The sequence below is a fragment of the Bombus affinis genome, chromosome 1 (assembly GCF_024516045.1).
Source record: "Bombus affinis isolate iyBomAffi1 chromosome 1, iyBomAffi1.2, whole genome shotgun sequence".
In the NCBI taxonomy this organism is placed as follows: domain Eukaryota; kingdom Metazoa; phylum Arthropoda; class Insecta; order Hymenoptera; family Apidae; genus Bombus; species Bombus affinis.
This window is the reverse complement of record NC_066344.1, coordinates 17,298,907-17,314,481: the sequence shown is the minus strand read 5'-3', so window position 1 is coordinate 17,314,481 and position 15,575 is coordinate 17,298,907. Positions and strand designations below refer to the sequence as shown.

The following is a 15,575-nucleotide window of genomic DNA, read 5'->3' as shown; positions in this document are numbered from 1 at the left end:
TGCGCTAAGGAAAATCCATTAAATGTGATTGTTTCTTACGATACGAAGACGTAATGAATAATGCAAACGACTAGGGGGTGTTCTGCTAATTACACATTAGCAAACTAATTTACCGTGTACATTTTACACACGTTTTTCATTATCCCACTTTGTTTTCAATTCTATTGACGTCAAATCTCGGTGGTCTATTCGAACACCATTGGAACGACTCCACAAAAAAATTCATGATCGAACATGAAGCACATTCCTCAGTTACATAATTGATTGTGTAACGACGAGAAGCCATCGACGGTAATACAGGTAATACCTCTATTCGAAGAGGATATTTAAAAATTAAACAAATAAATTCGATTTTGCCGGTTCGTCAATTATAAAAATTTACTCCATTACATAAACTTGTTTAATACAATCTTGGCTAAATTCGTGGTTAGATATACGTGCTTCATATCTTGTATTATACTGTACATCAATTATTTTATATCATGTTTGAAGAGAAAGGGAGAAAATGTGCACAAATATACGTAAATACTACGTAGTTCTCGAATAAATATATCTTAATTCATTTGAGCTAATTAACATGTATGTAATAAACATACATTTATAAATTCAATACTCGTACTCTACAATATTTGTAGAAGCGGATTTTAGGGATTTTAATGAATATATTATACTTATTGAAAAATCATTAAACAGTGTCTATAAAGTAATAATAAATTGGAATATATATAAATAATGGAAAATATTTTATTAAACAAACAATCTACGTACTGACTTCAAACTAAACTAAGCTTTTCAAATATGCTATTTCAATAAAATTAGTTTATCCAATATCATAATTTGATAACAACGTGTTACATAAGTAATAAAATTTTACTTCCTTTTTTTTAGTACTTGTGGTTCACTAAAGAGTCGTAAAATTTTTTTTAGGTATGTGTAACGAAAAGTCATTAATCATTGTTTCTAAAATAATAATAAATTAATACATATACAATGGAACTTCATCTAACTGGACTCCATTCGTTTGAACAAAATTTCAGTTAATGTTAACTAAACTTTGTATAACTGAAATTTCGCTACTTGAATTCGCTTGCTTAAACGCAAGCTCCTATTGTATGAACCAAAAATAGTAAATAATGGGAAAATTTGGTAAGCTCTTATTTTATGAATTCCAGTTATATAAAATATAAACTCTTCGTTCCCCGACAAATTCAGATACATGGAATTTTGCTGTAAGTAATAGAAAATAATTTTCAAATACGTACCAGCAAACAAATGATCCATGTAGTTACTTAGAACTGAACTGCTTTTTAATTAAATATCTGATTCTGTATTTGTTTCAAAAAATTCATGTATTCAAAATATTACAATTTAATAATAACGTATTACATACATAATAAAATTTTATTTTAAATAAATACTACATATAAATGTATTTTAAATATACATTCTGAATTTCTACTGCTGCACTTTTCTTTTTACATCGAGTTCAACAAACTTCTGACTCTCGGACATTAAAGAGTCGTCAATTTTTTTAGCAACTTTCTCCAATTGTACATACCTTATGAACTAGAATGTTTTGCAAAGTAACAAAAAGCGAATTCGACGAGGATGGGATTCGAACCCACGCGTGCAGAGCACATTGGATTAGCAGTCCAACGCCTTAACCACTCGGCCACCTCGTCCGATGTGAACCCCTGTTTTAGCGAATATATTTTATGGCATCTGTTCTTAAAATAAATCTAGCATGTATTATATTATATAATTTATACATCATACCGTTATCCTTGCTCCTGACATCATCCAAATATTCTTAACTCCAGATGGCAGTCATTAATATTCATCTACAGCATTTGTACGGTTCCATCATTCCGATTTAATGAGCAAGAATATTCGATGCGAACGAGTAGACTAGCACCGCCAACATTACACGAATCTAGAACACAATTTGTTAATTACACAATGAATGCAATTTATCTGGTAGAAATTGAAGTCTTTCAGTTGCTATTTAATTTATATCCATATTTAGTAAGTATCTGCTTCCTATATTTTTATAAGCATTGACATATCGTATTTTAAATATGACAATTATAAATAATCTGTACATCTGTTATAATAATTTAATTTATCAATATAATCTGTCAATTACGTAATGAACACAATCTATCTGGTAAAATTTGCAATCTCTGTATTATATCAACCAGTAATACACGTATTGGCCTCTCACACCTCTCTAAACATAAACGTATCATATTTTAAATATAGCAATTATAAATAATATATTCAATTTAAAATAATAATAACATTTAGTTTAATACCGATGTGATTAAATTGCTACAACAATATTGGTCTCTTAAGTAAACTGCAGCAGCACTTAGGTTATCAGAGGACTAACTAGAAGAACAATTAATTCTTGCAACGTCAATTAATGTAAAATTTGGGGATGATTCCTTGTAGCAAAGATTGCAATAAAAGAATAGGAACTGAAAGGAATTGTTACAATTTTATTCAAAGTTATTCGATTATCCGAATAGTATGTATCGTGATTCGTTCGGATAACGAAGATTCTACTGCATTAAAATACACGCAAAGTATAAAGAGCAAATTGCCTATGGTTCTCGATCTCAGAAACACGGGTATAGCACCAAAGCTGGATTACATAACTTAATCAGCGATTCAGAGAAGGTGGAAAGAAAGGAAAACATAGTGGGGCGTGCGGAAAATGCTTCTGGAATAACGGAGGTGGGCATTAACGTGTTTTATAAAAATTTATAAGGAATGCAAGTAATTGTCAACTTGAAACAATGCACGTTCGATCATAGATAACGAAGAGTCACGTGCATTGAATTTATCTGTTCACATTACCATTCAAAAGTACATGGACAGTTATCTCTGATAAAATCTAATGTAGTTTGATTTTACACTTTATTGAACAGCTGTAGAGCATTATAACACAAAACATATTCATAAAAGTTAATATTCAGTAGTAAAATTGGCATTATAAAGCAATTTATCATTTAAGGAGCTTCTTATTGAAAGAATTCGTGTACCAAGCTGTATAGATAAGATAAAGAAAACTTTTTAAATTGATAGTTAGGATATCGTGATTAGTTCAAGCAACGGTATTTAAAAGTATTTAAAAGTATTTAATTTTAATATACCATTGATAAGATTTTATATTTCGCATAATATACACCACGGCTTATAAGTATCAGGGCATTTTTGCCAATTTGTAATAACGGTAGGTATCTATATAAATTTTATCGAAATGTTCAAATCGATGATGAATTATAAATTAGAAGCAACATTTACTGTCTTTTTCCAAAATAATCAGGCTATAAATATAAGTTACCTATAAAATAAACATGGTAATAATATACATATGTCTGTACTTATCTGTACTTATTATACATATACATTACTAATTATATACATTTCCGATTTAAATATCGCTGTTTATATTAATATCAGATATCTTATAATTAAAAAATTGGAGGATAGACAAATAATCGTCAAGTGATAATTCTATAAGATTTAATAACAGTTTTATTACTCCGTATTGCCTCTAAAAACACAAATTTAATCGAGTGATAATATACTATTATACACAGCTATGATTTTTATATAACTATTGCAGTCCATCCTATTTTATACCTAAACTAACTTATCTTCTTAGAAATAAGGAAATGTTCGGATTTTTTTTAGTGTTAGTATGTACGTATCTGTTGATTCTACAAGGAAATAGATAGATAGATAAATTGTCATTAATTCATATATTTTTGTAACGTTCATATATTATTAATATAAATCTACCAATCGTATCGTCCACAAATTTCTGAACGAGTATCGGGCGAAAAGTTAAGCAGTCTTTAAATCGCATGATTATCTCTCAAGTCGACGCACTTCATTTCCATGAACTTCACGTTTTAGCGAAGCAGTTTCTAACCAATCTTCGAACAATATTATTCGTGTCCTTACAAGAATCCTTAAGTTTAACTGCTCTTCTAAAACCGACATATCGACGTATTTGGCACATTAAACAACGTTACAATCGTCTTTCACGCATTTCACATAATTCCTTTATTACGTGAAACGAGTAAGTACTATTTCATATGTTCATAAGGGAAGCAAATGACTAATGAAAACGACACATTATATTATTATTCAAGATACATTACCGTGATTCGAGCAAGTATTAGTTAACTAAATGGAAAACGACAAAAGTAACCGTAACTCGAAGGAAATGTATGCTGACGTTGTAATCTCGACGTCCTCGGTGGTAGCAAATTAAAATTGCAGGAACTGGTAATTGTAATGAAATCTACGCAACGCGAACAAACTGCACTGCGCATTCATTATAAGTATTCACAAGCAGTTAAATTATTCGGTATTACACTTGAATGCGCTTTTAAAGTTACTCTTTTCCACAATTAAACGCTTTCATTTTTGTTTCTTTTCCTTATTGCAGAGACTGATAAACAAAAAGTAATTAATAATATAAATGTTATTCAGCCAGTTTAATATTTAATTTTATTCACATTGTTATCGAAGATGAAAGAAAAGGAGTTTTGTTATTATTTTATTGATTCTTTTATTGAAACAAAAATTTGATACTTTGAAATATATACGTATTTTCTTTCTTCATATTATCGATAGTACGATATACATACAAATATAATAAAATATAATTATGGTATATACAGGTAAGATAATATGAGAATTATTTTCCAAACTTAATTTGAAATATCCTTTAAAATTTCATTTGTCCATTTTATTTTATTTTAATCAAATTGAAATTTAGTCATTTAGAAACCAAACTTAATAACCGAAAAATGTGAATTTTTCATTATTCAGATAATCTGAAGGCAATCATATAATTGAATAATATATAATAATATATTTAAGTATAATATACATAATAATATATATAATACATATTATTATAATATATATAGTTTAGTGTTATAAAAATAATATCATCAGTTTGAAAACACAGAGAGTTTTTGTTCAATTAGATCGGCGACGTCTGGTCATTTGTTTAAAATCAGTCATATTATGTTACGTAATTTATCAAGGGCAATGCATATTAAAATAGGGTTACCGATAATGATAGAACTTACATGGACAATCGATCAAACAATTTCGTTTATCAACGAATTAATTGGTTTCCAATGAAAATTTTTTATCGCAAACACTCAATAATGTACGTGCTTTTAGCTCTTTAAAAAAATCGATCACGATAAAGTACTAACTACGGACATAAGGTTAACGTATGGAATATCCGTTAAGACAAAATTTATAGTCACTTGAAACTTATATAGTAGGGTAAAAAATAGATTATCTCTCGAAGTTTACCAACATTTCAAAGGATGCAATTATCGAAGATGATAATTGCATATAAATAATTGAAGGTACGCGCGCGCGTGTGTGTATATAATAATAGAAGAATGATACGCAGGTAAACCATTCTGCGAACTTTTCTATTGTTTCATTGAAGAAACTCTTTCTGGGATTTCAAAACGTAACGTGGTTTACCGATTGCCTTAACTTTAGGGTAATTCCAATGTACACGAAGAAAGGAATTCTATTTTTCCATTGTGGACATACCACAAATGACGTAAAAATGAATTACCGATATTGTAACATATTCTTTTTTTTCCTCTATTACAGTAAATCCCATTCTAGATCGAAGGTCCATCAAGAACTACACGTTTCAACGGAACAAAGTTCTTTTCTATAGGAAAAACGTGCCAGGCACAATAAAGCCGGATGTTAACTCCCAGGGAACCGAATCCAATGCAACTGGTAAATCGTAAATGACGTTTCTTTTTTTTCCATTCCGTTCGATTCGATTTGCAACGTGCTTTGAACGACGATATTATTTACTGGCTTGATTACGCTAACAATAGGTATGAATTCACATGAATTCCATTTGTGGCAAATATGCGCCACTACGTCTGCTTGTGATGTAAGAGAACGGAAACAAAATGCAAGATAGCAAGCAGACACGTAGAAAAGATCTCTCGAACTCGTAAAGAAGGCAACTGAGCTTATCCTTAATGATCCACGCGACTACTGATCGTGTTATGTAACGTTATAACTGGTAGACAGTAATTAATATTATCACGGTAAGAGAATTTTTTAGAAAATCACACTTTCATTAGCGGTAGATTTTAATAACAAAAGACCATAACAGTTTCTGTATGTCATGCTTTGTCGTGTTAATTCATATCTCCAAATGTTTACGAATTCCTACCAAGTTAAAGTTACTGTTCTTTATTTTTTTTTTTTTATTACCCTTTCTCAAAGTTCTTTGAATTTCATTCATTAGAAGAATACGCTTTATAATACTATGTATAATCTTTGTGAATAATATTTATTAATTATTAAGAACAATAGATACAATAAGTAATGGATTGCATAATGTATTATATATCTAATGCATTGGGAAATATTGCTCAATAACCGTTGGTAATTCAGAACGTATAAGTAGCATCCAAATTATTGATTGCATCATAAAAATCGAGTGAGCAATTTTTTAATTATTGTTTGTATTTTGCATTATAATGAATGATACAATAAATCGATATAATGTAATGTTAAAAAACATACAAGAGAAATATAATTATTTATGAAAGTTAAGTTTTCAAACAATTTTACTTAAGTCTTTCGTTAAATCAATTAAAAAATCTGTCATATTTATATAGTATTGAAATGTTTCCTTTTATTTTCTTGATCTTTTGCTGTAGTAATAGAAATGATATACCTATTTAAAATAATTGATTCATATAAAAATATACATATTTGTAAGGTGCGAATAATACACTTAATTTTCTTAAACAATATCTATATTCATCTTTCATTAGCTTGAGGAGACATTTTTTCTGAAGAAACAGATTGTTGATATAAAAAGCGCTTCTATCATGTAGGTCAGGAGCTGTGTAGTACAGGATTTAGTATACAAACCTAGTTTATAATACTCTTTTATGTATCTTTTAGATAACTAGAACTTTAAATGTAACTTATTAATACATTGATAACTTTATTAGAATATGAATGATCCATGTTAATAGTATGCCAATATATCTTTCTACATGAGAGGAATATTCATATTTCTCAATACATATATAATTATTAAAATTTATAAGTTAATATTTACAACAATAAAGTTGATAAATTTAATAGAATTCACACAAGAAACAAAAATAAATCTGTTAAATTTTCTATCTTTTTCTGTATTTGGCTGTCTATAACATATTAAATCTACAATATACTTTAATAGATATAGCAATACAAAGTTATCTACATTATGCACTAATGACGCTCGAGAACATATCTCCAAATACAATCTATTTACAAGTAATCTGAATCTTGTTTAGGAAATTCGAACGTCATATTTTCAGCCCGCTGATTAAGAGATATCATCATCCGATTGCATTCCTAATTTGTTTCTTATTCTTTGTTGCAATAACGATTTCAAAATCGTTAGAACGATCTAATAATCTTGTTTAACATTAACAAGCAGAGATTGGATGATTGATATCAATTTTAAATTAAAGAGATTCGTAACATGTGTATACACATAGAAACTACAAATTCCGATAATAATATCTTTTTTACAATTTGCACCTATTTTTGGTAATAATTGAAATTTGATAAATTGATATATGTTAATATTTATATTTAAAAAATGCCATATTTTAAGATTTCAACGTTATAAAGTTACTATGAAAGATATTTAAATCTATTTTTAATAATGCTTAAATCATAAAAAGCTTAAATTATATTACTATTTATATTAGAAAAGATATGTTCCAAGATCTTCACAATGTAAATTCGTTATAAAAATAAAATAAAATTTGAACAACTGGAATTCCATTGCCAAACAAATATTTGTTTTAGTACATTACACGACAGAGCATTAACATAGCTGGAAATTTTATCACTAAATATGTATTTTATAACCTAGATGAAAGAAAAGTATCATATGGAACAAAAGTCTGTTCGTTTTTATTCCTCCCTAAACCCTTTCACATAAATTATTGAAATATCATATAATTCCCAGATCACGCGTGTCGACAAATGTTAATCTATTAATTCAAAATGACTATTCAACAAAGAGAGAAAAGCAGAAAAAGTTGTGCGAAACAAATACCTGAAGCGAGTCGAACAGGTTTCATTACGTTGGAGTTCGTACCACATGTTACGTTAGAGAAACGAATATACTCACCGAAGGCTTTTTGTAAGGAAAGTGTTCAGTCGAGTCGAGTTATTTGCATTTTTTAACAAGATATTGGTGGGTTTCCGGGGATTTACGCCGGCCATCTCTTTCCTTATTTTCATCGCGTTTCAACGCACGGTACCGTGTAGCGTGTAGTACAGTGACCAACGTGTAGCGTGGACTGACTCAGAAGCACGTGACGATGTTTTAGGAGAGATGGGTATTAATGCGCAGACGCATCAGCGCACCGCGCAAAGGCGAATTCTCGGCTGTCAAGTTTCAGCTCAGGTGAGCGTTCCCCTCAGAGACACACGGTTTGCAACGTTCGAACGTTTATAAAGATTTCTGTTCGATTCGCATCGAAACACATCGACCAATTCAGCGAAAACATACCAGTGTTACTTTCTCGATCAAACGGTAACCTAAATTTTTCACGGAACGCGCAGCTCTTTTACCTATTTACTTTTGTTAATAATCTGAAACGAATTTTTCGAGTGTTTCTTATACGGTGGCGATCGCACGTGGTGAAAATTTCTCGCTGAATTTCTCGCGATCGTAGCGTTCAGTTTTTGCGTGGAAGCTGTAAAACTGTGTACGGAAACACATTTGACGCGACGCCAGTGAACTCTTCGCGAGTATTCTCGGAAAAGAAGAGAAAAAAGAAACAGAACGATCGTGGCGTTCGCAGGGAAAACAACACGCCAGTGGACACGCTACTGGTCATGATGGCTTTAGGAATTACAATTACCGTGGTTCACTGTTGGCTGTGATGTGACATTGATACAAGGTATTTATGTATGCGAGATTAGCATGGTGTTTCTATTTTCAATCGATGATATCGTGTACGACCATAGGATCGAAAACTACGAGAAAGTAGAATGGGTTAATGTTAAATGAAGTTTATAATAGCTTGTAGGATGACTTCGAACGGATATCAACGGATTTTAGAACGTGTAATAAAATTAAAAAACAAAGAATCGTTAGTACACGAGACTCTGAAATATCAATTCCAATGGAAATTGTTTTTAACCTTTTTTACAGAACAGATTATTTACTTTATTTATTATATATTCTTATACCGCGGATTTTTATGAATTTATGTGAAATTTAATAATACAAAAATGTACAGAATGCATACATATATGTAATATACCAAAATATATGAAACATTCAGAAAAGGGTATACGTTATAATAATTTTTAATATGTAAAATGAATCTCTACTTATGCTCTTCTCTCTATTCCGTTAGTTATGTCTATAAAAATATAAATTTGCATAAAAATTCGTAATCTAAATATTTTATATCACAAATGGTATATAACAATAATATCATAATATAAAATATCTCCATGAAAATAAAATCGATAAATAACAAGCAATGAAAGGAAAAGAATTATAAGAATAAAAATAAAAAGTATAATAGAAATAACAAATAACAGATAGAACAGAAACGACAAATAATACAAGGAAGAAATATAACAAATTTTTGTAACGTTTTAACTCCTTAAATAATTTGTATTGTATATATTTGCCACAATATATCCAATAATATATAATAAACAAATCTAATAATACATATAAAAGAAATATGCACACACACACACACACATATATATATATATATACATATATATATAAATATATAAGTTTACTAATATATGAAAATGATTAATTTAAGTTTAAATAGATTTTGATAACTACTAACTATCTGTTTGAACAGATAACTACGTTTAAACGTAGAAGAAAGAAATTATAAAAGGCATATGTCTCTTCTTTGAGGTAAATTACATATTCTGAAAGTTTAGACAGAATTGAATTAATTACCGTGGTAATAATTCCATGAGAACTCTTTTACTTGATATCTACAGAATTATATTATACGCTTGTGTAATATCCATATTAAACGTGTCGATTTTTATACCAATTATTACTATAACTTACATAAATCATTTCTTATAAATTATATATTATAGTTTACGTAAATTGATATTGAAATAAATAAAAATATAATATTGTTTCGTCTAATAAGGAACAAGATAATACGTAAAAATTACATGAACTGAACGTTATTAAAATACATAAATAAAGCGAATTGTATATTGTTTTACCGAAGTACAGGTAATACATTATAATAATAGGTACATTACTTGAAACTACTTCACAAGATAAAACACACGAATAACAATTTCCATGAATTAAAAATACCACAAATGCCTCAGTTCCTTCACATTCTTGCAGATAATAACTAAACATATATGGAACTAATCCTTGAAATTTCATTCGTAAACACAATGTTTAAAAACAGTATTTAGCAATACAAATTTATTAAAATAGATAAAATATGTAACTAAGATATTATATATCTAACTAAGATAAAATGTAACTAATATATATACTACGAGTATATGTATTAAGGCAATGTTTGTTTATCTCTGATGAGATATATTAGATATAACAACAATTAACAACAAATAATAGAATGAAACTGCTAGGCAGATTCGCATCTTGAAGCATTGTTTCAAACGAATAACTATAAAAAATTGAATCAAAGAGTCTTTCCAACTCTTTATCGCGTTGTATACATGGCCGAACGATTTTCATTTCAAGCGTCGCGTCGCGTCGCGTCGCGTCGCCACACAAAACATTGAATGAAATGTATCAATTCACTGATCGCTTCGTAATGTTCGTTGAAATCGTTCAGAGAAAGCATCATCCGCCTTTATGTAGGATTATAGGCCTTCTAATAAACTTTCGCACATATACTTAGACGAATAGCCGTGAATACGTAAATGAAAATTGTATCTAGTGAAAAATTCGCGTGTAATCTAGTTACAAAAACTCGTAAAAAAAACGGCTTTGTATGGCTGCTTGGAATGTAACAGTAAAAAAGAGGAAAGAAGAAGAGAAGTACAATGGCTTATGAAAATATTCCCACATTTCTAAATACCTAAATATTTCTAAAGATTTAAAAATTTCATTAATATGAAAGCCTAGTACCACTGACTGTGTGTGTTAGTAAAGCCTGAAACGATTCTGAAAATGTACATAGACGTTAAAAGATATTTAATGTAAGTATATATTTCGCAAAAATCACAAAAGTATTTAAACGGCCAATTACCTACCATATTAATAACGTATTTTATAATAATGTTTAAATTATAATTATAATAAGATAATATAATAATATTATTATAATGATGTAATTATTATTGGCATAAAATAATATAATATAAATGATATTATATTATATTATATTATATTATACATTTGTATTTTTATTAAATGTTTGCAGTTATGCATCTTGTACGTTATGTACATTTACCGACCGAGTTTAAATTTTACAGTGATAATAAAGTTTCAAAATATGTTATAGAACGCATATAATCTGTGAATGAAAGTTTTTTACTATAAATGACCAGATACTTCCGTGAGCCACTGTATATGGTACGGTCTCGTTCAAAACAATTGGATCGCCAATTCGAATAACATCATAGCTTTTTGTATTATACCCGATACATTGAAAGTTTTAACATGCTAACGTGCGTGTTAAACATTCAGGAATTTAGCGGAATCAGAATTTAGGCCAATAGAAAACAAGATTAAACTACTTACGGCGACAGAAAAAGAGAAGCGTAGTGCCAAGCAATTTAAAATTTAAATCAAATATAACCGTGCCAAAAGCATAATGTTTCCTTCGCAGCTAAAAATTGGTTTATTTTACAGAAATAACAACAACTCGTGTCAAATTCTTTTAACTTTAGTAATAGAGAAGCTATATTCATCGCATGATGGAATAGACAATACGAAAAAGATACCTCGATTTATTATTGATTAAAAATTAACTAATTTTACAAAAGAAAACTTTTATCATAACATTCACAGCTTCGTGACTTAATTGGGTATAATTCTCCTGCGATATAAATAATTATAGGCATGTACACTTACAAGAATTGTGTACTTTTATTTCAAAGAGCTGAAATATTGACAGAGATTAAAGATTCTAGCGTATGTTTTTGCTCTCCTGATGAAGGATAAACATAGGCAAGAATTATTTTTGTCGCGAGTTCTTCGATTGTTAGAAGAAAGATTTTATCAATTTCATTATTAGCGCAAAAATTTCGTAGAAAGGATGAAGCAGTTGTATATAAGTACAGTGTTAACAATTGAATAAAGCAATTTTCAGCACCTAAATAAGCGATGCTTCGATTAAAGTCGTTAGTTTTAAATTAACTGGCCCAATTTTTTATAATGATAATTATAGATGGAGATTTGATTTTATTTTGCCCGTAAATAATTTCCAATTAAACTTATTTAAATCCATTAAGAATCATGCTGTGAAATAATGCATAAAAGTTGCGTAAAGGAAAACTCTTGAAATACGTAAATGGAATAACTAAATTCTAAAAAAATCAGATTTCAGATTTTTATAAATAGTAGATAAATTGTAAGAAAAACAGATAAGAAAAACATTAACATAATTTAGAAAAGATAGTTTATCGCATTTTTATGAATACTTTTTGATTTTTACAACCTTCGTGAAATTGTTGGATCTAGGTGGAAAAGGAAATAATAGAAAACATATTAAGCAAATCTTTGGAATTCCCTTTCATAACCACAATGTTGAGAAATAGAATTCAATAATGTAAATTAACTGAAATACCGCGTTAGTTTAACTTCAATAATTAGATATCACCTCACTATTTCAGAAAATTACGCCTTTAATTAATCTATTAAATTAGTCCTGTTCGTAGTTATATTAATTTATACTACCCATTCCATTTCTGTCTTGCTTAATCCAAATATCTTATCTATCATTTAGAAACTGAAGAAAATTGACGTTTTATTATTTCTATCACCATCTTTGTTTTTCTTTGTTTCGTGTACAATTTACATTTAGTAATTATTTCATAACGTCCTACACAAGTTTACTTAAAAAGATAGGAAAGCTAGGAAACTTGAAGTGTTTTAACATACATACATATACGTGTTTAGCTATTGGAAAACTGAATATATTTATGTATCTATATAGGAAATTTAAATAAATAAAAATGTACAGAATGCACATATTATGCAAACATATACAAAATATGCAAAGCAAGATATCCATTATAATTAGTACTTGTAAGGAGAAATCTTTTTATGTTTCAGTTCCATTTCTTTAGTATTTTATACAATTTCTGTTCACAGAGGAATATAAATTTGCATAAATATTCGCAGCCTAATAATTTCATTCATCTGTTATTATACTTTTATGCTAGAAAACTAGAGAAGTGAATGTTTTGAGAAAATATTTTAACTGAAAAGGACAAGCTAACATAAATACTCACCTTGCTCTTGCAAAATAGATTATAAAACAACAGAAGTAACTAAGAGAAAAGGGCAGTGAAAAAGCATTGTCGTTTGATGGTACACGAACGCAGCCAATAATCCGTAACCAGAGACGAGAAGAAAAAGAGAAGCAAAAAGATACAAAACGTTCAGCCGCAAAGACGTAACGATGAGACCTTCGCTGGTCCAATTACCATCGTAAAATTACAAAATCGATAGGCTAACTGTTTTTCGAGCAAAACGACACAATTTATGCAACGCGAAAAATCGCTTTTTAAGATACTCACCGGGCTCGTAAAATCGGATGCAAATGCATGGAAATCCTACGAATCTCTAGAATTCATTTTTCAAATCCAATTTCGAGAGTTACGATCGTTCCCGGAGGCCCGTTATCGCAAATTGCACTCCGTTGACTGTACTCACCGTAGCGAGATATTAAAGAAAATAACAAGGTATTCATACCGTGACTGATTCACAGCCGGTATATTTAAAACAATTTCACGCTCTTTTCTCTCGAGCAGATTCGAGCGGCGAATTCTCAGTCTTTAATCGCTACTTACTTAATTAAGTCTACTGTGATCTCTGAATCTTTGCTGGAGGATCGAGGAAAAAGGCATGATACCTATATTTTTGCGGATATTTTATTTTCGAGTCGCTCTATGACTAAAAAGGAATATTTCGATATAAAATAGCTGAAAATAAAAAGGACCTGTTAGATTCAGTCTAAGGTGTAATTATGCCCATCAGAAGTCAAACTGATCACTCTATGTTTGGACAGTTTCTCGGATTCGTTACATTACGTGATTAACGTCTACTTCTAGAAAAGTAAATTAAAGTTAAATTACTTACTTCCATGCAGTCATTTGCTACAAGAGAGTGACATAAACGCTAGCAAATTGCAGAGTAAATTTAAAAAATAATGTTTCGATTTCAAGTTTCATCGTCACTTTTTTCTGCTTTTCGATTTATGAAGTTGATCAGCGTAGCTTCTCGATTGTTGAAGCATTAAAAAATAATAAATAAACGGTATTTTGATATTCTGATAATAGACATTTTTTAAATTACGTAGCGGATAGAAAATTACATGTTCAGCTCGAAAATGATACAGAAGGGCAATTGCAACATGTGAGCAGTCGTCAATGTATTAGATTTTAAAACTACTACTCCGTAAAAAAATGGAAAATATGATTCATCGTGCTTTCTCCCGTGGTCTTGATATATCAATTCTGCTCTTATCTCAACAAACAAAAAGACTTTTAGTGTTCTAAGAAAGTTTTTAACATAGAATGAGAAACTTAAAATGAGAAATTGAGCATACTAATAACGATCCTTTCGTAAGTTGCTCAATCTTGTGATATTTTTTAACGTTAAAAAAATACTATTGGGTTGAAAATAATCGAAGGAATGCAGTAAGACTGGATACAGTTGACGAAAAATAGTAAGAAAGTAGCTAGAAAACATTTTCTGTGCCTTCTAAGAAACAAGCCTTGATAACGCACGCATCAAAAACAAGAAGAAACGAGATACATATGTACTATCTTTCGTTCATCGACCAAAATCGTAGCCCACGATAATGAACACATTTACATGCAGGATGTGTGCAGCACGTAATTAAATCGAGTTACTCATTGCTAAACTGGTTAGGAAACTGTTTGTCCATTTAGAAAGCCAATTCGTACTTTGAGCAATAATAGATGAATTATTTAACACTTTCACGAAATTATCACCTCTGGTGCGTGGTTTATTGTGTGCGTACGAAAGAAATATGTGTCGATGACCCACGAGGTTCTCAAGGTTCGATGGACAATTACAGTTTCGCGGAGCATGTGATTGGTTTTGACACAATAGTATTCGCTATAATAACATAACGTGTAGTAATGTATGGTATATAGTGATACAAATTTTATTCGTAATAAAAATAATTTTATGTAACAAGGAAACTAAAAAAAAACACATATACTTTTTATGTTTGACAATAAAATGTTTTAATATTTAATTTGATAGTTAAATCTTTTGATATTTTTGTATC

At 29.5% G+C, this 15,575-nt stretch overlaps 1 protein-coding gene and 1 non-coding gene across 3 annotated transcripts in view; one reads left to right on the top strand and one right to left on the bottom strand.

Moving 5' to 3' along the window:
• Positions 1-1,600: 1,600 nt before the first annotated feature.
• Positions 1,601-1,682, bottom strand: Trnas-gcu (transfer RNA serine (anticodon GCU)). The gene has a single exon. It is a non-coding gene; the product is annotated as a tRNA-Ser (tRNA).
• Positions 1,683-8,376: 6,694 nt separating this feature from the next.
• Positions 8,377-15,575, top strand: part of LOC126917702 (sodium-independent sulfate anion transporter-like) — a 37,804-nt gene continuing 30,605 nt past the window's right edge. The window contains exon 1 of one of the 2 annotated variants that reach the window (XM_050724912.1): positions 8,377-8,506. The gene's annotated coding sequence lies outside the window, so the exon portion shown is untranslated. The other variant, XM_050724903.1, reaches the window with a different exon arrangement.